The following is a 22,455-nucleotide window of genomic DNA, read 5'->3' on the forward strand; positions in this document are numbered from 1 at the left end:
AAGATTGTTCCAGGCAAAGGGTGAGGCAAGGCAGAATGAGCGGAGCCTGGAGTTGGCAGTGGCGGAGAAGGGAACTGACAGGAGGGATTTGTCCTGTGAGCGGAGGTTACGGGCGGGGACATAGGGGGAGATGAGGGTAGAGAGGTAGTGAGGAGCCGCAGACTGGGTGCATTTGTAGGTAAGGAGGAGAAGCTTGAATTGTATGCGGTATCTGATCGGAAGCCAGTGAAGTGACTTGAGGAGAGGAGTGATGTGAGTATGTAGATAGGGGCGTCTGCGTGAATGATTTTTTTTTTAAATAATTTGTTTATTCCTTTTAAATCAAATTAAACAATCTGTTACATTTGAACAAGAAATACAGACATGCAACATTTATAAAGAAATATACTTTTCCCTAAGGAAAAATAAATTAAAGGAAAAATGTATTACTCTTCTTTAGACCACCATAGCGAGGGTTAGGAAGACTACTAATAGAAAGGAAAAAGAAAAAAAAAAGGTGGTAATCTGCATAGCATGCAACCTATCCCAATAATTCAAATATCTCGTCTGGGTCGGCGGTTAACCAATTTTCTTCATATTTATAAATGCTTTCAGCTGCTCAGGCTGGTAGAAAGTATATTTTAGTCTCATCCTGAAAACTTATCTCTTCGACAAAATATATCATAAAGAACAACACGCGTAACCCTACTTTCTCTAAGTTACCCAGGAATTGTTCTTTAATGTCTTCTGCTTTCACACTATCATGCACCTAACTGTCTATGGCTTTAACACTTTCAGTATTTCACCATCATGTACCCAAAACTCGCTGTAAAACCAAATATACATTCTTTTCTATTTCCAGTATCTACTACTACTAACTAACATTTCTAAAGCGCTACTAGGGTTACGCAGCGCTGTACAATTTAAACATAGAAAGACAGTCCCTGCTCAAAGAGCTTACAATCTAAAAGACAAGAGAACAATCTAGAGGACGAGTGAACAGTTAATCTGATAGGGTGGATAGATTGGGGCATTCTATATATCTCGAGCGGTTAGGCGCCGAAGGCAGCATTGAAGAGCAGATTTGAAGATGGGTGGGGAGGGGGCCTGGCGTATGGGTAAAGGAAGATTGTTCCAGGCATAGGGTGAGGCAAGGCAGAATGAGCGGAGCCTGGAGTTGGCAGTGGTGGAGAAGGGTACTGAGAGAAGGGCTTTGTCCTGTGAGCGGAGGTTACGGGCGGGAACATAGGGGGAGATGAGGGTGGAGAGGTAGTGAGGAGCCGCAGACTGAGTGCATTTGTAGGTGAGGAGGAGGAGCTTGAATTGTATGCGATATCTGATCGGAAGCCAATGAAGTGATTTGAGGAGAGGGGTGATATGAGTATATCGGTTCTGGCGGAATATAAGACGTGCGGCAGTGTTCTGAACGGATTGAAGGGGGGATAGATGGCTGAGTGGGAGGCCGGTGAGGAGTAAGTTGCAGTAATCAAGGCGAGAGGTAATGAGAGCGTGGACGAGAGTTCTGGTGGTGTGCTCAGAGAGGAAAGGGCGAATTTTGCTGATGTTGAAGAGGAAGAAGCGACAGGTCTTGGCAGTCTGTTGGATATGCGCAGAGAAGGAGAGGGAGGAGTCAAAGATGACTCCGAGGTTGCGGGCAGATGGGACGGGGAGGATGAGGGTGTTATCAACTGAGATAGAGAGTGGAGGAAGAGGAGAAGTGGGTTTAGGAGGAAAGACGAGGAGCTCGGTCTTGGCCATGTTCAGCTTCAGCTTCTACGATGAATTGTAAGCCACATTGAGCCTGCAAAAAGGTGGGATAATGTGGGATACAAATGTAATAATAATAATAATATACTTAATAACGCATTTACATGGATAATTAAGGTAAAAGGAGGCCCCTAAAGATATTACTTCTGTTCGCATAGCTAAAAACAGTTTCCTCCTTTCCTGGGTCTGTTTAGTAATATCAGGATAGATCCAGACTTCTTTACCCCTGAACAGAGCTTGTATTTTTTTAAAGTACATACGCATTACCGCATCAATATCTTGCTGAAAAATAAAATATGCAATTAGTGTAGTTCTTTCAGAGTTCATATTCAAAGATGTTTCTAAAAGTTCAAAGACATTCAAAGATTCCTCTTGATTTTCATCTGAAATAACTTGAGTTGAAGTTTCAGGTAATTTTGGAATATAATAGACCTTATTCAGTGGTGGAATGGTTTCCGGGGAAAAGTTTAAAACTTCCAACAAATATGATTTAAAGGCATCCTGGGGATTAATTCCCAATTCCTTCGGAAAATTCAAGAGTCTCAAGTTCAGCCTCCGATTAAAGTTCTCTATTTGTTCTAGTCTACGCTATGTAGACAGATTGTCTTTCACAATTGAGGCTGAAATATCATTCCATTTAGTAACATCTTTCTTAAGAGCTCCCAATTGCTCTGATGTTTCTTGTTTTGCAGCATTAAGAGATACAGAAAGATTTTCGACTGTACTTACTAAGTCCTTTATTTCTTTCGCCGAATTGGCAACCGTCACTTCTACCCTCTGGAGAGCATTCCAAATGCTCTCCAGTGACACAGCCGCTGTTTTTCTTGTCAGAGCTAAACGCTCAGCCCCTGACTCCTTCAGAATCGGGACTCCCTCGGACTCTGCTTCTCCCATTCCTCGAACCGCTGTCGTACCTTCAACCACTTCCGGGTCAGGTCGATCACGTCGGGAGAGACATGCTTCGGGGAGCGGCGGGGGATTGAGATCTGGAGGGGAGAGTGAAACCTCCAACTCCAAGTCTCCAAGGGAGTCTTCACCCACGGAGACAGCAAGGTCCCTCTCAGTATTTAGGGTAGGTGGTTTCGTAGCGTATCTCTCTATAGTTTGTTGTACCGGAGAGGACGTCCTAGTAGTCGAGGCAGCTACTTTAACAATCCCCTTACGTTTAGTATGGGGCATCTTGTTACGAAGAAAAAATAAATTCAACAAGCCATAGCAGAGACTCGCAAGCGAAACTCAGCATGCCGCCATCTTAAGACACGCCCCCCATTGCCTGCGTGAATGATTTTGTGTACAATCGTGCAAATCTTGAACGCAATGTGTTCCTTAAGTGGGAGCCAGTGAAGTTTCTGTCTTAGGGTTTTTGCGCTTTCATATTTGGTTTTTCCAAATATGACTCTGGCAGCAGTATTCTGGGCTGTTTGGAGTTTTTTGATAGTCTGTTCTTTGCAGCCAGCATACAGTGCGTTGCAATAATCCAGATGGCTTATTACCATAGACTGTACCAGGGTACGGAAGGGAAGAAAGGTTTTACTCTTTTGAGTTTCCACATGGTGTGGAACATATTTTTCATCATATTCTTCACGTGGGTATCGAGAGTGAGGTTTCGATCTATAGTAACCCCAAGGATTTTCAAGTTTTGTGAGACAGGAAGAGAACAGTATGGTGTGGTTATGGTGGAGAAGCTTTTTGTGTTGTGTTGAGAGGTGAGTACAAGACTTTGAGGGGCATAATTGAACGAAAACGTCTATCTCCATGGGCGTTTATCTCCGAGAACGGGTCCGTGAAGGGGCGGACCGAACCGTATTTTCGAAAAAAATAGACGTCCATGTTTTATTCGACAATTTGTGAGCTGGGCGTTTTTGTTTTTCAGTGATAATGGAAATTGAAAGCGCCCAGCTCAAAAACGAATAAATACAAGGCATTTGTTCGTGGGAGGGGCCAGGATTCGTAGTGCACTGGTCCCCCTCACATGCCAGGACACCAACCGGGCACCCTAGGGGGCACTTTTACAAAACAAAAAAAAAGGTCAAAGAGCTCCCAGGTGCATAGCACCCTTCCCTTGTGTGTTGAGCCCCCCAAATCCCCCTCAAAACCCACTGCCCACAAGTCTACACCATTACTATAGCCCTAAGGGGTGAAGGGGGGCACCTACATGTGGGTACAGTGGGTTTGGGGGGGTTGGACGACTAAGCATTAAGCAGCACAATTGTAACAGGTAGGGGGGGGATGGGCCTGGGTCCACCTGCCTGAAGTCCACTGCACCCCCTAACAACTGCTCCAGGGACCTGCATACTGCTGCCAGGGAGGTGGGTATGACATTTGAGGGTGAAAATAAAAAGTTGTGAAACATCATTTTTTGTGGTGGGAGGGGGTTAGTGACCACTGGGGGAGTCAGGAGAGGTCATCCCTGATTCCCTCTGGGGGTAATCTGGTCATTTAGGGCACTTTTTGGGGCCTTATTCGTGAAAAAACAGGGTCCAGGAAAAGTGCCCTAAATTCTAGCTACAAACGCATACATTTTTTCCATTATCGGGGAAAGGCGCCCATCTCTGTTCAGGTGATAACCACACCCCAGTCTCGCCTTCACCACGCCTCCGACACGCCCCGTCAACTTTGTACGCTTCCGCGATGGAGTGCAGTTGAAAACGTCCAAGTTCGGCTTTCGATTATACCGCGTTATTCGTTTTTGGGAGATAAACGCCTATCTCCCGATTTAGGTCGCAATATAGGCGTTTTTGTCTTTCGATTATAAGCTGGATTGTGTTTTTTTCTGCGTTAAGTTTTAGTTGGAATGCATCCGCCCAGGTGTGCATGATTTGGAGGCTTTGGTTGATCTTGTTGGTGATTTCATTTAGATCCTGTTTGAATGGGATGGAGATTGTGACATCATCTGCATATATGTAGGGATTGAGGTTTTGATTGGCTAGACGTTTAGCTAAAGGTATCATCATTAAGTTGAATAAGGTTGGTGAGAGGGGGGATCCTTGGGGGACTCCACATTCAGGTGTCCATGGGGGTGATCTGTCTGCGTACGTTGTTAATTGGTATGATCTTGTGGTCAGGAATCCTTTGAACCATTTGAGAACTGTGCCTCCTACTCCGAAGTATTCTAGTATATGTAGTAGTATTCTATGATTAACCATGTCAAAGGCACTGGACATGTTGAATTGTAGGAGGATATGTTGTCACCCGTTGCTATTGCTTGTTTGAATTAGTTCATTGCGGACACTAGAACTGTTTCAGTACTGTGATTTGACCGAAATCCTGATTGAGAATCATGTAGAATTGAGTGTTTATTTAGGTATTCAGTAAGTTGTTTCGTCAATACGCCTTCCATGAGTTTGGTTATGAGCGGAATGGATGTTACTGGGCGATAATTGGTTAGGTCCAATGTGCTTTTCTTGGCATCTTTTGGTAGCGGTGTAAGTAGGATGTTTCCTTTGTCCATGGGAAAGAGCCCATTTTGAAGCCTGTGGTTTATGTGGTTCGTGAGGTCTATTTTGAATTGTTTGGGTGCAAATCTTATTAGACTAGTAGGGCAAATGTCTAGTTTGCATTGCGATTTGGCGTATTTTCCGAGCCAATGTGAGATTTCATCTGATGAGAGCGTGTCAAAGTTGGTCCATGATCAATCTGCTGGGTATTCCCCGGGTTTTGGGTTAGAATTTTAGGTAGTTGTTCATGAGTTTCAGGTCTTTTGGCAATGAGTTCCTGAGTTGGGTCCTATGAAGGAGAAGCTGCAGGTGTACGACGATTTGTATTTCTGGGGTAGTGGCGGGTTAGGTATGATCTTGTTGAATTTATCAAGTTTCTTATGGGTAGATCCATTAGTGCGGTCATGTAGTCTGATGCAAGGCCGTAGATAATTCTGTGTACGATTGAACATATCTTGAAAGTTATTCATGCATTAATTGGTAGCCAGTGTAGGCTTTGTAGTAGGGGATTTTTAGATTATAGAAACTCATTATATATGGGTCTGTCCTCCAAGCAACTTTCTACAATTCAAATGATTCAGAATTCAGCCGCTAGGCTGATCTTTCGGAAAACTTGGTTGGCTCATTCATGTTCTTTGTTGAAAAATTGCATTGGTTGCCTGTAAGGACTCGGGTCATTTTTAAGGCACTTTGTTTTATTTTATTAAGATTTATTTACTGCCTTTTTGAAGGAATTCACTCAAGATGGTGTACAGTAAGGGGCCCTTTTATGAAGCCTCGTAATGCGCCCAATGCACGCCAATACAGAACTACCGCATGGCTTGGGTGGTAATTTCATTTTTTCACGCGCCCACTACGCACGCCGGAAAATTTCTGGTGTGCGGCGTTAATTGGGCGGTAATCAGCATTGTACGCACACTGACGATTACTGCCCGGTTAGCGCGTGGATGTGCCCCAATTTACATTTTGCTGCACGTCCATTTTCGCCCCCCCCCCCCCCCCCCCCCAAATGAACCTGTGCGTGTCCAATACACACGTCTACACCAGCACAGGCCACTTTTTGGCACATCTTAGTAAAAGGATCCCTAAGACAGTTAGAGCTTAAATTTTTGGAGGTAATCTATCATCCATTTAATTGTTTGTTATGTAAGCCACATTGAACCTGAGTCACTCTCGGACTGAAGTGGGGTAAAAATGTCATACATAAATAAATAGTTTGATTTGTTGAGTTTCCTCATAAGGAAATCAGTGATGTTCTAGGGTGGTGGTTCCCAAAGCTGGACCTGGAGGTCCAGGCTGCCTCCTTGGTATGCAAATCTCTCTCATGAATACTAATTGTGGATATCATGAAAACCTGACTGGCTGGGATGCCTCCAGGACCAAGTTTGGGAACCACTGTTCTAGGGCCTGGTGCAATATTTGCAGTGCTGCCTTTTCACAGGTAGAGTTGTTGCAGTTTAAATGATGTGAATTAGTGGTATTTTGATAGGGTATTTGCTACAGAGGTTGTGACTTCCAAGTGTCTTTTTTTGCAGGGTTTTGTGTTACTTCACAAGTGTTTCCAGTGGAAGATGAAGGAATTCCCAGGATAACACTACAGTTGAACTATTTGTATATTTTTGTACGCTGAATTACAAAGGTACACATCCTAGCTTCATTGTTGAGAAATGCGGAGTGTTTTACAGAACTGGGAGTGATGGGTTTATATTTGAGATTCTGTCCCATCCTCTACAGTCGCCAGACTTCGTCTCCATATGGAAGAATTCACTGAATGGTGACATCAAATAATATTTGTTCTCTGTGAGGCTGAAACTGAAAATAGAGGTTTCTATGGCCTTTCAGCTCTTATAGTATCTTAAGCAGTGCATTTTTTTCCAGCGAAAAAGGTGCCAGTACTCAAATGCCAGGCCACCCTTCAGGGATGGGGTGATGACCAAGGGACCCACCCCACAATAGCCAGGCACCTTGCAACCAGTCAAAGAATCTATGACAAGGCAGAATTTGTGTATAGAGCTTGAGCTCCTTCATTAAAACTTAGGGCCCATGGGTCAATTTTAACAGACAATAAAATAAGGTGCCGGTACTCAATACCCCCAAGTACCCCTCAAAAAAAAACCTGATCTTTAGTAGCTAATGTGAAGGTGGGGAAGGGGAAAACTGTGATGGTGCAGAAATGTCACTTTAGTTTGCCTCACCTGTGCCCCCCCCCCTCCCATATTTTATCTAGTGAAGCCACTGATCCTCACCTCTACTTGAAGGAATTTAAGGGTCCTTTTACTAAGCTGGGGGGGGTAGTAAAAAACTGGGAAGGCAGAGCTAGGTAGACTTCTGTGGTCTGCGTCCCATCAGGATGGGCTGGAGTGGGGCTTCAACAGTGACTCTGGTAGTTAAGACATAAGCAACGCCACACTGAGACAGACCAAAGGTACATCTAGCCCAGCACCCTGCCTCCGACAGTGGCCAATCCAGGTCACAATCACCCGACAAGATCCACGGAGCAAAGCATTTTGTACTGCTTGCCCAGGAATAGTAGATTTTTCCCTACGTTCCTTTAATAACATTCTATGGCCTTTTCCTTCAGGAAGCCGTCCAAACCTTTCTTAAACTCTGCTAGGCTAACCACCTTTAGCACATTCTCCGGCAACGAATTCCAGAGTCGAACTACGCGCTGAGTAAAGAAAAATGTTCTCTTATTTGTTTTAAACTTACTGCACTCCAGCTTCATCGCATGCCCCCTTGTCCTAGTATTTTTGGAAAGCGTAAACAGACGCTCCATATCTATCTTTTCCACTCCACTCATTATTTTATAGGCCTCTATCATATCACCCCTCGGCCGCCTTTTCTCCAAGCTGAAGAGCCCCAGCCGCTCTAGCCTTTCCTCATAGGAAAGTCATTCCATCCCCTTAATCATTTTCGTCGCCCTCCTCTGCACCTTTTCTAATTCCACTATATCTTTTTTGAGGTGCGGTGACCAGACTTGAACACAATATTCAAGGTGCGGTCGCACCATGGAGCGATACAAAGGCATTATAACATCCTCATTTTTGTTTTCCATCCCTTTCCTAATAATACCTAACATTCTATTTGCTTTCTTAGCCGCAGCAGCACACTGAGCAGAAGGTTTCAACGTATCATCAATGATGACTCCCAGGTCCCTTTCAGTGATGATCCTAGGTCGGCTGGCACCCGGGGTGGATCGCTGATGTGTACCCCCCCCCCCCCCGGGTGCAGCACGACACCCCCCTGGTGCAATGACACCCCCCAGCACATCAACTCCCCCCCCCCCCCCCCCCCCCCCCCCCCCCCCGCCCGGATGCATTCTTGGCTGCTGGGAGCAGCTTCGCGGCTCTTGGCTCCGCTGGCTCCCTGCTCCCTCTGCCCCGGAACAGGAAGTAACCTGTTCTGGGGCAGAGGGAGCAGAGAAACAGTGGAGCCAACAAGCATGCGGCTGCTCTCTGCACCCCTCCAGCAGCGTGCACCCGGGGCGGACCACAAGGGGAACAGATTAAAGGTACCAAAGCAACAAGTTTATAGAAGAACTAAAGGATGACTTTTTTTTATTAAAGCAACCTGTCCTTCCCTGGCTCTATCGGAACACTGATGAGAATATTGTTCAATTTCCAGCATATGGTATACGCACAGATTCTGTACTGTAAGTAATTACTTGATCAAAGCTTCCCCGCCGAGGACATGCCGTAATTCTGGGCTGCCTCCAACTCTCTATGAAGGTGGTAGGCCAGGCCAGAATATGAAACAGGGCTGGCAGCCTCCAAAAGTGACCTAATAAAGCCTTGTGGAACCTCTTTCAACTGTTTTCTGGGAACTCCCAGGAGCTCTCAGATTACCCGAAGAGAAAATGTGTCTGACAGAGCCAGCTGCTGGGCTCTGTTCCTTCCCTGGCTAAATAAACTTTAGAAATTCCCTGTCTTTTCTGGCAAAAAATAAGACAGAGCCTCTTCAGTTCTTCAACTGTAAGTCAGGCCTATGCTTTTTTTTTTCTACGGGAGGAGGCAGTGAACAGCTAAAGCAGAGGTCGAGAAAGCCACTGACTCCGTAAATCTGAATCAGAGATCTTCCACTGATGCTTTCTTTACCTTTGGAAACCTGGGCACCTCTAGTTCAACACCTGGTGCCACTGTTGAATAACAGTGTAACACAGCATCGGCAGGCCTGCGGTTACAGCAGCTATAGACCTGGCATAGCAGCAGGGACATGCATAACTAGAAGCCCCACCTATGACATGCCCGTGCTCCGCCCATATGTACACCCCCTTGCATTTATTTATGCAGTGTGTCACTTATGGGCGCCAGTGTGGTGACTAGACAGCAGTTATGTCACAGCCTCTCTTCTGACCAAAGTGACAGAAGAAGAGTTGATTCAGTAACCTGTGAAAGCAGGAGATAATATCAGAGACCTAGTTTGCCCTCATGTACCAGTGGTGTAGCTAAATGGCTGATTTCAGGTGGGCCTGATCCCAAGCAGGTGGGCTTGAAATTCTCACCCCCTTCCGCCCCCCGCTATTAGTTTTCTGCTGTCTCCTCTCTGTGCCCCCCCCCCCCTGCAAACCCAAAATATTACATGCATGAGCTGGTGGAGATCCCCTAGCCCCGCCAACTGAAGACCTCCTTCTCCTCTGGCAGCCAGGGTTCTTCCAAAGGACAGTCAGCGGCACTCTTCCCTGGTTGTGGTGCTTAGTGCTTGCATATGTGTGAAACTTAGCATGCATGGAGGGGCCAGTTTCATCAGCTTGAGGACAGTGCAGTCGGCTGCCGCTTTCAAGAGGGGGAGGAGATGTTCAGCTGGCGGGGCTTGAGGATCCCTGCCAGCCACAACAAGTGTTCCAGAATCTTGGGTTGGCCTGTGACCGTCCCAGGCCCACCTGTAGCTACACCCCCACCATGTAGCATTGTACACCAAGATAATCTGGAAGTATTAGTGTATGAGCTACACTGTCTAGTCTTCTGCACTGACGCTAAGCTGATGAGGAATGAAATATCTGGAAACTGAAGTTGTGTCACAGTGCCACAAGGTGTTGGTGGAACAAAGTGTTGATTCACTATAGAAGGCAATTAACCATAAATCTTGACCTAATTTAAATTTTAAAAAAAAAAAGGTTAAACACGGTGGTTGTGGCATTTTCCAGTGCTTAGTGGTGTGCAATGCTGGTTTTCCAGGGCTGCCCTGGCCAGACAGTTGTGAAAAACAAAATATAAGAAAAAAAAAAAAATAAAACCTAGACTTTCAGGGAACAAAAGTGTCAGTCACAGCTCCACTCTGGGCTATGGGTGCAAGACTACAAAACAGGGCATGCTGGGACCTGGAAACAGGAAGTGACATTCTTCAACCATTGAGTCTGCATGAGGGCTTCAGAGACAAGTCAGAGAGGGAAAAAGTTTAGCAGGGTGTTGAAAATGGAGAGCAGAGATGGAAGTAACCTAGAGAAGTGTGGGTGGGAAAAATCCTGAAATACTGCTGCAGAATTCTGTTCTTGTGACTGAAATTAGACAGGGTTATAAATAAAACAAGTAAAAGAGTTGCTTGTGGAAACTCCCAGAGATTTTAAGGGAAACAGAAAGGCGCTGGTGTGCAAAAGTAACATAGTAGATGACGGCAGAAAAAGACCTGCATAGTCCATCCTCCAGTCTATCCAACAAGATAAACTCATATGTGCTACTTTTTGTGTATACCTTACCTTGATTTGTATCTGTCATTTTCAGGGCACAGACCGTATAAGTCTGCCCAGCACTATCCCTGCCTCCCAACCACCGGCTCTGGGACAGACCGTATAAGCAGGGTTGCCAGCTGGGAAAAATTTTCCCAGCCCCAAACGAGTGTAAACCCACCCAAAAACCGCCCGTAGCCAATCCCCGTCTCCCGCGTCACCAAACCACGCCTCTCATGTCACTAACCCCGCCCCCTACATCATCCCTGACGTCACCCCGCCCCTGAAAGGCTTCTATTTGTACAATTTGGACCAATAGAAGCCCCGGAAAAGCTTCTATTGGACCAATAGAAGCCCCGGAAAAAACCGCCGAACTCGCACAGCGGCAACGGGAAAACCGCCCAAAAAAACGCATTCCGCGGCCGGCGAAATTTTCCCACCGCCGCTGGCAAAAAAACGCCCAATTGGGCGGTAAAACTGCCCACCTGGCAACACTGCGTATAAGTCTGCCCAGCACTAGCCTCGCCTCCCAACCACCAGCCCCGCCTCCCACCACCGGCTCTGCCACCTAATCTCAGCTAAGTTTCTGAGGATCCATTCCCTCGGAACAGGATTCTTTTATGTTTATCCCACGCATTTTTGAATTCCGTTACCGTTTTCCTCTCCACCACCTCCCGCGGGAGAGCATTCCAAGCATCCACCACTCTCTCCGTGAAAAAATACTTCCTGACATCTTTCCTGAGTCTGCCCCCCTTCAATCTCATTTCATGTCCTCTCATTCTACCGCCTTCCCATCTCCGGAAAAGGTTCGTTTGCGGATTAATACTTTTCAGATATTTGAACGTCTGTATCATATCACCCATGTTTCTCCTTTCCTCCAGGGTATACATGTTCAGGTCAGCAAGTCTCTCCTCATACGTCTTGTAACGCAAATCCCATAACAGACAAGGTGTATACGAATTTTGTGGCAATCTTATTAACGGAGAAGAATTTTAGAAATATTGTTATTAAAGTGCATACGAGAATTATGTTGAGTAAGAAGTGGAAGAATGGGTAACAACATAACATAATGATATCAGGACATGGTGTAATTATCAGTATTTAGGGTGTAAACACAAAAGGCAAATTAAAAGAATTCCAATGTAACTTGTGTCTGGTGTAGTTTAGGAGTCAGATTGTTATACGAGATCCATTTTGTACGCTTTGAGTTTAAACATATAAAAACTCAAATATGCATGAGATCTATTTGCTTGGACTGTCTCCTTTATATGCAAATAGATCTCATTGGGGAAATCCCGAAAACCCAACTGGGTTGCGGACCTCGAGGACTGACATAATACCCCTACCATAAACCATGGACACATACCCGCGGATTTTATATATGGTGCCTAAAAACCTACATGGAAACTGAAGTGTATTCTATGACAATGTGTATAACTTTATTAGGGGGAAGGGAAAGAAAATGGGACTTGATATACCGCCTTTCTGAGGTTTTTTGCAACTACATTCAAAGCAGTTTACATATATTCAGGTACTTATTTTGTACCAGAAGCAATAGAGGGTTAAGTGACTTGCCCAGAGTTACAGGGAGCTGCAGTGGGAATTGAACTCAGTTCCCCAAGATCAGAGTCCACTGCACTAACCACTAAGCTACTCCTCCACTAGGCTATTCCTCCACAATGAGCATTATGACATCACAATATCAACTCTGGTTACCAGAGATTGAAACTTTCTACACTAGGGGGTGAAGTTATCAACATGGGCTACTGTTAAAACATGTTATTTCATCAGTAACTTGCACTATTTTAGCACAGGTCCCGTTGTATGGAGTGAGACGTAGTTACTATTCATAACTTCCCTCCTCAGAGAGTTGTACCATGTCCCTACTCCTTGTGACCTGGTTCTGCTAAAAAATGTCTCATTCTTTTTGTTACTTTTTTTGTGTGCCTTACAGGGGCTTAGCCGGACTTCGGTGGGAGGGGGGTCCAGAGCCCGAGGTGAGGGGGCACATTTTAGCCCCCCCCCGGCGCCGCTGACCCCCCCCCCCCCCCCCGCCATTGCCAACCCCCCCCCCCCTTGCCGACCCGCCGCCACTTTTCACGACCTCCCGCCCTCTTGACCCCCCTCCCGCCGCGAACCCTCCCCCGCTGTCGCCTGCCTTCGGTTTTGCTGGCGGGGGACCCCAATCCCCGCCAGCCGACTCTTCATCCTGCAGTCAAAAAAGTCTTCATTCTGTTGCATGCTGACTTTTTTGACTGCAGGACGAAGAGGACGATGGCTAGCAGGGATTGGGGTCCCCCGCCAGCAAAAGTGAAGGTGGGGGGAGGGTTCGCGGGGGGGGGGTCGAGAGGTTCGTCGGAAGAGGGGTCCAGAACGAAATCTACAGGGGCCCAGGCCCCCTCAGGCCCCACGTAGCTACACCACTGGTGCTTTATTACTTTTATTACAAAATAAACATTACATTAACAAAAAAAAAAGAGTCTAGTGTGGCCCTCTTCCCCTGAGCCCCACCTTCTGGCCCATTCATGGTTTGAAACAGGGCAGGTTGCAATCCCCCATTGTTGCTACCAGGCTGTAATGCAAAATGGTGTCAGCCACCCACCATTTCATTTCAAACAAAAGTGCATCTCTACTGCAGTACAAAAAGACACTGAGGGGCCCTTTTATTAAGCTGCGGTAAAAGGGCCCTGCGCTAGCAGCAGCGGCTGTTCTAGCCACGCACCAGGGCTCCTTTTACCACAGCAGGTGAAAATAACCAAAAATGAAGTGACCGTGCGGTAAGTTCGCACTTGCCACATAAAAAAACTCCAGACCATAGTAACATATAGTAGATGACAGCAGAAAAAGACCTGCATGGTCCATCCAGTCTGCCCAACAAGACAAACTCATATGTGTATACCTTACCTTGATTTGTACCTGCCTTTTTCAGGGCACAGACCGTACAAGTCTGCCCAGCAGTATTTCCCACCTCCCAACCACCAACCTCTCTTCCCCCACCTGCTCTGCCACCCAATTTCGGCTAAGCTTCTGAGGATCCATTCCTACTGCACAGGATTCCTTTATGCACATCCCACGCATGTTTGAATTCCGTTACCGTTTTCATCTCCACCACCTCCCGCGGGAGGGCATTCCAAGCATCCACCACCCTCTCCGTGAAAAAATACTTCCTGACATCTTTTTTGAGTCTGCCCCCCTTCAATCTCATTTCATGTCCTCTCGTTCTACCGCCTTCCCATCTCCGGAAAAGATTTTTTTGCGGATTAATACCTTTCAAGTATTTGAACGTCTGTATCATATCACCCCTGTTCCTCCTTTCCTCCAGGGTATACATGTTCAGGTCAGCAAGTCTCTGCTCATACGTCTTGGAACGCAAATCCCATACCATTCTCGTAGCTTTTCTTTGCACCGCTTCCATTTTTTTAACATCCTTCGCAAGGTACGGCCTCCAAAATTGAACACAATACTCCAGGTGGGGCCTCACCAACGACTTGTACACAACAACCGCCCAAAACACAGCAGCTAGGCTGATATTCAACAGAACACGCTTCAAAAGTGCCAAACCGCTTCAAGGAAACGTTGCACTGGCTCCCAATCAAAGAACGGATCACCTTCAAAATCTGCACCTTAGTCCACAAAATCATATACGGCATAGTCCCAGGATACATGACAGACCTTATAGATCTGCCAGTAAGAAATATAGTCAAATCGTCAAGATCCTACCTAGACCTACACTACCCAGATTGCAAAGGACTGAAATACAAAACAACTTACGCATCCGGCTTCTCCTACATAAGCACAAAACTATGGACTGGCCTCCCAAAAGCTGTGAAAATAATGCACGACCACCTGAACTTCAGGAAATCACTAAAAACCAACCTATTCAAAATGGCCTACCCCAACGACCCCACGTAAACCTCTTCACCCAGCAACACAGCATGACTATAATCGTACTGGACAACACGCAGTCTTCATCCCTTGTGACCCTCCACTTATAACTCATACGATCACTATACAACCTTGTATCTGTTATCAACCGACTGGGCAAACGCCTCTGACGGTACTATGTAAGCCACATTGAGCCTGCAAATAGGTGGGAAAATGTGGGGTACAAATGCAATAAATAAATAAATAGCCATTTCGGGGGGGGAGAGCACTTACCGCCACCCATCGAGGTGACGGTAAGGGCTCCCACGCTAACCCAGCAGTAACCGGGCAGCATCACCACCTGGTCATCCCCCTGCGGAAATATTTTTTTTAATATTTCTACTAGCGCCGCAAATGGCACACGCTGGGGATGGACTACCAGCATCCGTGTTGGGCCAGCGGTAGTTCCGTGTTGCCACATGGCAACCCTTTAGTAAGAGGGCCTCTTAACTGGACAATGGCCCTCATTCCTATCAATGGACTATCTTTATCTGAAATGCGAAATATAAACAGGCCAAAACAGACAAACGGAGAGATAAACTAAGAAAACGAGTAGGCAAATTCTTACAAATATATTGCACAGGTCTGTGAGTACCTGCTAGGGCACAAGTTTAAAAAAAACTTACACAAAAATACAGCTTGTTGTTGTGCAACAATGGTCATAGTTCACCAAAGTAAGACCCTCCATCTGTAAAACAAGACACATCTTGTGGGCTTCAGGGCTTCTGTCAATGGTAATAAGTCACCTGGACTACTGTAATGCATTGTACGCTGGTTGTAAAGAACAGACTATCAAAAAACTCCAAACAGCCCAGAATACCGCCGCCAGACTCGTATTTGGAAAAACTAAATATGAAAGTGCAAAACCCTAAGAGAGAAACTTCACTGGCTCCCAATCAAGGAACGTGTTGCGTTCAAGATATACACGATTGTACACAAAAATCAACCTCGTGGACTTGCCTCCCAGAAACGCCATAAGATCATCCTGCAAATTTCTCAATCTACACTTCCCCAGCTGTAAAGGACTAAAATACAAGCTGATACACGCCACTACCTTCTCTTACATGAGCACGCAGTTGTGGAATGCACTACCTACAGCCCTGAAAGCTATTGACGAAATAACCAACTTCCGCAAAGCTTTGAAGACACATCTCTTCAACAAGGCCTACGAAGAGAACCGCCTTACAAAATTACTTCACCAACCCACCCAGTTATTAAAGTCCACCTTCTATCCTGCCTAACACCTTCCTTCTTTCTTCCCTCACTCAATCTTTGTACATTACTAATTGTATCTGATATCATGGATTGATTATGTCATAACCAAATTCTGTAAGCCACATTGAGCCTGCAAATAGGTGGGAAAATGTGGGATACAAATGCAATAAATAAATAAATAGCAAAGATGCATATTTCCCAAAACCAACAGGGAAAAATCCAAGACTCAGCAGAAGAAAAAACCCCTATAATCCTGGAGAAAAAGGGAAAACCCAAGATTTCGTACTAAAGAATGAGCAGGAAAAACTGTACAATCCTGGGCAAAGGGGGAGACACAGCAGCCAAGACAACACAATATGTTGTATCCTGGCTGCCTGCTGTATTTATTTATTTATTATCTCATTTATACCCCACATTTTCCCAACAGCGTCAGGCTCAATGTGGCTTACTGCGCACCACAGAGGCAGACGCCAGTGCAGTAAAATCAAGCTAATACAACAGAAAACCTACATAAGAAATAATGGGGAAGATGGGGAAGGGACGGAAGGAGCAGGGAAACCGGGGGGGGGGGGGGGGAGGGGGAAGGAGGGAAGGGTGGATGTAACATAACATATATAGTAGATAACGACCTGCATGGTGTAATTACACCCAACGTGTAATTAGACTCTGGAATTCGTTGCCGGAGAACGTGGTACGGGCGGTTAGCTTGACGGAGTTTAAAAAGGGGTTAGATAGATTCCTAAAGGACAAGTCCATAGACCGCTATTAAATGGACTTGGAAAAATTCCGCATTTTTAGGTATAACTTGTCTGGAATGTTTTTACGTTTGGGGAGCGTGCCAGGTGCCCTTGACCTGGATTGGCCACTGTCGGTGACAGGATGCTGGGCTAGATGGACCTTTGGTCTTTCCCAGTATGGCACTACTTATGTACTTATGTACTTATGTGTGTCCAAAGTCGATAGATTGATGTGTATCAAGCAGAGGAGACACTTGCTGAGTCCTTTGGATAAGCTGTATCCTTAATGTCTTTTCTGTACACAATAATCTTACTTGGAGTTATTATTGTTACTTTTTATTTGTCATTCTTATTTTTGAGTTGCCCACAAAAAGGGCTTTGATAATTACCCAACCTGTATGCCCTGCAGGGCAATTACATGCTAAGGTGAAGGAACAATGTGACAAGGAACGGCTGTGGCCAAAAGGATGCTAGGCTGCATAGAGAGGGGTATAACCAGCAGAAGAAAGGAGGTGTTGATGCTCCTCTACAAGTCATTGGTGAGGCCCCACTTGGAGTATTGTGTTCAGTTTTGGAGACCGTATCTTGCTAAAGATGGAAAAAGACTGGAAGCGGTGCAAAGAAAAGCTACGAAAATGGTATGGGATTTGCATTGCAAACCGTACGAGGAGAGACTTGTTGACCTGAACATGTATACCTTGGAGGAAAGGAGAAACAGGGGTGACATGATACAGACGTTCAAATATTTGAAAGGTATTAATCCGCAAACACACCTTTTCCGGAGACGGGAAGGCGGTAGAACTAGAGGACATGAATTGAGGTTGAAGGGGGGCAGACTCCGGACTAATGTCAGGAAGTATTTTTTCACGGAAAGGGTGGTAGATACGTGGAATGCCCTCCCGCGGGAGGTGGTGGAGACGAAAACAGTAATGGAATTCAAACATGCGTGGGATAAACACAAAGGAATCCCTTTTTAGAAGGAATGGTTCCACGGAATCTTAGCGGAGATTGGGTGGTGACGCCGGTATTTGGAGAGTAAAACCGGTGCAGGGTGGACTTCTACGGTCTGCGCCCTGATCGTGACTGAATAGAAAGGGATGGGCTAGAGTGTAAATTTTAAGGGGCTTGGAGATTAGCTTCAGAACGTTTAGTACAAGAACAGTGCTGGGTAGACTTGTACGGTCTGTGCCCTGAGAAAGGCAAGGACAAATCAAACTCGGGTATAAAGTATCACATACCATGTAAAATGAGTTTATCTTGTTGGGCAGACTGGATGGACCCTACAGGTCTTTATCTGCTGTCATTTACTATGCTACTATGTTAAGCGAGTTGTAAATTATCACCAGGTACAGCTGAGCTAGAGGCTGACAAAAGCCAGGATTCTTGGTTTCAACCGAAACTCAGTCAGCAGCCAAAATGTGTTGATCGGTGTCAGGCAAAACCAAATCAAAAATTACACCTCCTCCCCCCCCCCCCCAGCAGAAAGTGGATCCTCCTAGGCCACCAGTACTACCCCATCGCAGGGACCAGCCCGCTGGGCCGTCGCTGCCACTACCCTCCAGACAAGATCCCAACTGGCCAGGCAAGGTCGAGCCAGCCACCCACCCCGACCACTTGAAGGCCCTATCTAGGCCTACCTCTAAATACCCTGGTGGTCTAGTGGCCCATCAGGACCTGGTCTCTGCGGGAGGGGAGGTAGCGGTGGCGGTGACCTGATGAAACCCGCACTCTCTGGACTCGGTCTGGTGGGAGGGCAGAGATTCGGTTTGGCAAGGAGGGGGGGTGTTTCGGTTTCAGAAGAAAATGCACTTGCATTTTCAGCCAAAACCCGAACTCAGATTTGGGCCAGTTTCTGTGCCGAAAGCAAAATTTGGTTGGCCTCTACGCAGAGCATGCAGCGAGCACTTAATGTAGATAACTGTAACAATCATGCGTGTGAGTGGAAGTATTCTTTAACTTGTGCGCACAATCAGAACATATTTGTAGGTTATAGAATGAAGGAGATATAGACCATGTCTAAGCAGCTACTGTGGTTTGTTTATTTATTTAGATTTTGCTCACACCTTTTTCAGTAGTAGCTCAAGGTGAGTTACATTCAGGTACTCTGGATATTTCTCTGTCCCAGGAGGGCTCACAATCTAATTTTGTACCTGAGGCAATGGAGGGTTAAGTGACTTGCCCAGGATCACAAGGAGTAGCAGTGGGATTTGAACTGGCCACCTCTGGATTGCAAGACCAGTGCTCTAACCACTAGGCCACTCCTCCACTCCCTAGGCCACGCCTCCACTCCCAAGGCCACTCCTCCACTCATTTGCCTGAATATTGGATCATGGTTTCATATTAAAATTGCATTTCAATTATGGGCAGAAACTCTTTTGTAATATTAACCTCTGGGGTTTTCCAGATGTGGCTAGGGCCACGTAGAAAGGGAGGAAGCAGTTTCTTATTCTTAGATCTCGAGTCCAACAAACTGGGGCCCGGTTTTACTTGCTTGGAAGTGAGTGATATTGTATAAGCATGTGAAGTATGTGTTTTTGAACCATTGCTGTTATCCTTTTTTGGAGTGATAAAAGCCCTGTCTCTCCCCCTTTGAAGGTGAGGCTCAAGTAGCCGAGTTCAGCAGTGATGGCCATGAAGTCATTCAATGTAATTTTGATACTTACCCCTTTCAGTATCTTTCTACATAAGATGTTCGCCCAGCCCCCACCAATTGCTGACTTTTTAAAAACTCTGTATTTCTTTCCAAGCATGATACTTGATTGTTTAATCATCTGAATTTGCATAAATAAAAAGTTAAAGAAAAAAAGATTGGCTGAGGGTATGTTTGGGGGGGCAAGATGGCGTCTTGAGCGGGAGTGCATACCTGAGCACCTGACTTTCTGCTAGAGCGTCTGAAGAAGCAGTGCCTTACTCCAGATTTTAATGGGGGAAAGGAAAGGAAAGACCGGGGTTCAGCCCTCCTCTAACCCTGGGAAGAGTCCCGCTCTTCGGCAAATGACTTTGCAGAGGTTTGGCGTTCAGACGCCGGGAATACAGACACCCGCTTCAATTGGATCCGAGTCTGTGCAATTGGATCGCAGCATAGAGGCGACTTCGTTAAGCCCGCCTACGATCTCAGCCCCCCGCCCCCCCCCCCCCCCCCGCGACCTGGGAACAGTTTGCTGTCGGAGGAAGAACAGCGTTAAAATCACCCGATCTGGTATTGATTTTTCAGGTCGCTGCAGGAGGACCCTCCGCCACCTCGACCCCAGAAGCGTTGACATCAGGGAATATGTGGATAACCAAACCACCATTTCCCTCTGAGCTGGAGGTAACTGCTCAGGCAAGCGGGGATAGTAGGAAACCTGCTATGGTGACTTTGGATCAGGGTTGCCAGGTGGAAACATTTTTTCCCACCCAAACCAGCCTAAATCCAGCCCAAAACCCGGCCAAACTCAAACCCCGCCCCTGACACCCCCACCCCCGTGTCATCACCCCCCGCCCCCGCCATCATCAACCCCGCCGCCGCCGTCATTGGCCCCGCCTCCCCATCATCGGCCCCACCTCCCCCGTCATCAGCCCCGTCTCCCCCATCATCGGCCCCACCTCCCCCGTCATCAGCCCCGTCTCCCCCATCATCGGCCCCGCCCAAAACGTCACTAACCCCGCCCAAAACATCACTAACCCCCCCCCCCCCGCGGCCGAAAAAAACGCCCAAAAAACAGCCCAAAAGACCAAAAAGCAGCCCAAAAAACCGCAACCCGCCGCGGGCAAAAATTTCCCGCGGCGGGTCGCAGAAAACTGCCCAATTGGGCGGTAAAACCGCCCACCTGGCAACACTGCTTTGGATGCCCTGTGGGATGCTATGCAGGGATTGAACTCTTCCCTTCTTCAGGTCACTAATTCATTTAAAGGAGAATTATCTGAATTGAAACAAAATCAGTTATCCTTATCTGGAAAGATTCAAGAACAAGAGGGAAAAACTGAAATATTCGGAGAGTTAAAAAAATTACAAAACTTTGCAGGCTCAGTGACTAAGGAGAGCTAGGAAGCTTGAATATGTAGATAACCAAGCGAGGAGAAATAATTTAAGATTTCTTAATTTTCCAAAATCCCCTTTGATTCCTGCTATGGATATGCTGAAAAAAATATTTGAGAGATATTAGGAATTCCGATGGATGGTTTTCCACCCATTGTTAGAGCGCAGTATATATCTGGAATTAGATCTCTGACTTTGGAAGCTCAACCTGAATTAAATCTCACTGAATTTCTGGAAAGTTCTCTAGAGGTAGTAACAGAACGAACAACTCTCCTGGTGACTTTTGCTCTTAAACCAGACAGGAATAATATCTTTCGACTATATTTCAGATATATCGATGCAAAGTTCTTTGGGGCCAAGGTTCAAATATTTCCTGATTTAAATAAAGATACACAAAAAAGAAGACGGGAATTCATGGGATTAAAACCAAGAATTCTCGCCTTAGGTGGATCATTTATGCTAAAATATGCATGTAGATGTTTGATATCTTTAAATTTGATTAATTACGTGTTCTTTGACCTGAAGAAAATTGCAAGAGTTTATAATGTCTAAGAGTTTCCGCCCTGAATGTTCCAACAGGTTAATGCTATGCTGTTAAAATTGGCTGTGAGAGTTTGATATTTCCCCGCTTTAATGTACTATGTTTAAAAGTTTTTGATTTATTTCCTTGTATCTTGCTTCATAATTGTGGACTAAGTTAGAAGTGAATTTTCCTAAAATTCCTTAACAGGATAATAATTATTATCTTAATGTATAGCTCTAGTCATTTCAATGCATTTATGTAAAATGGATTTAATACTGAAAATCTGACTGAATAAATAAATAAATAAGATTTGCTTAGTCTGAATCTTAAGTAAGGGAGTCACAGTGTTGTTTAAAGTACTAGCAACTTAGAAATAATCCTCTTCAAGTAAGCCGAGCTTAACAGCCACAGTGCAGTAAGCCTGTGTTCCACGGACCCTATTGAAGTTATCGCAACTTTGGGCATTGTTGGCGGTGGAATTGAGATTGGAAGGACTGTCTGGTAAGATTTGTCTCTTTGCAGATGTTACCACACTAATGCTAAAAAATGCAGGGTCATGCACTTTGGGGTTGCAAGAATCCTAGGGAACGGTATAGTATAGGGTGTGAAGTAGTTCTGTGTATGAAAGAAGAACAAGGCTTGGGGGTGATTGTATCTTATGATCTTAAGGTGGCCAAACAGGTAGAAAAGGTGTCGGTCAAAGCCAGAAGGATGCTCGGGTGCATAGGGAGAGAAATGGCCAGCAGGAAAAAAAGAGGTGATAGTGCCCTTGTATAAGACTATGGTGAGGCCCCATTTAGAATACTGTGTGCAATTCTGGAGACTCGCACTTTCAAAAAGATATAAACAGCTTGGAGTCGGTCCAGAGGGCGGCTACAAAACTGGTCAGTGAGCTCTGTCACAAAGCATATGGGGACAGATTTCTAGACCTTAATATGTATACCCTGGAAGAAAGGTGGGAGAGAGGGGATATGATAGAAACATTTGAATACCTCAGTGGTGTCAATGTACAGGAGATGAGCCTTTTTCAAATGAAGGAAAACTCTGGAATGAGAGGGCATAGGATGAAGTTAAGAGGTTAGAAGCTCCAGAGTAATCTAAGGAAACCCTTACTCACTTGTTCAGTACCCATGTTTTATCATTCCCACCTTAGTAATTTCCTTATCTCTTATTTGTCCTGTTTGTCTGGCCTA

This window comes from Microcaecilia unicolor, chromosome 5 (genome assembly GCF_901765095.1).
Source record: "Microcaecilia unicolor chromosome 5, aMicUni1.1, whole genome shotgun sequence".
Taxonomy (NCBI): domain Eukaryota; kingdom Metazoa; phylum Chordata; class Amphibia; order Gymnophiona; family Siphonopidae; genus Microcaecilia; species Microcaecilia unicolor.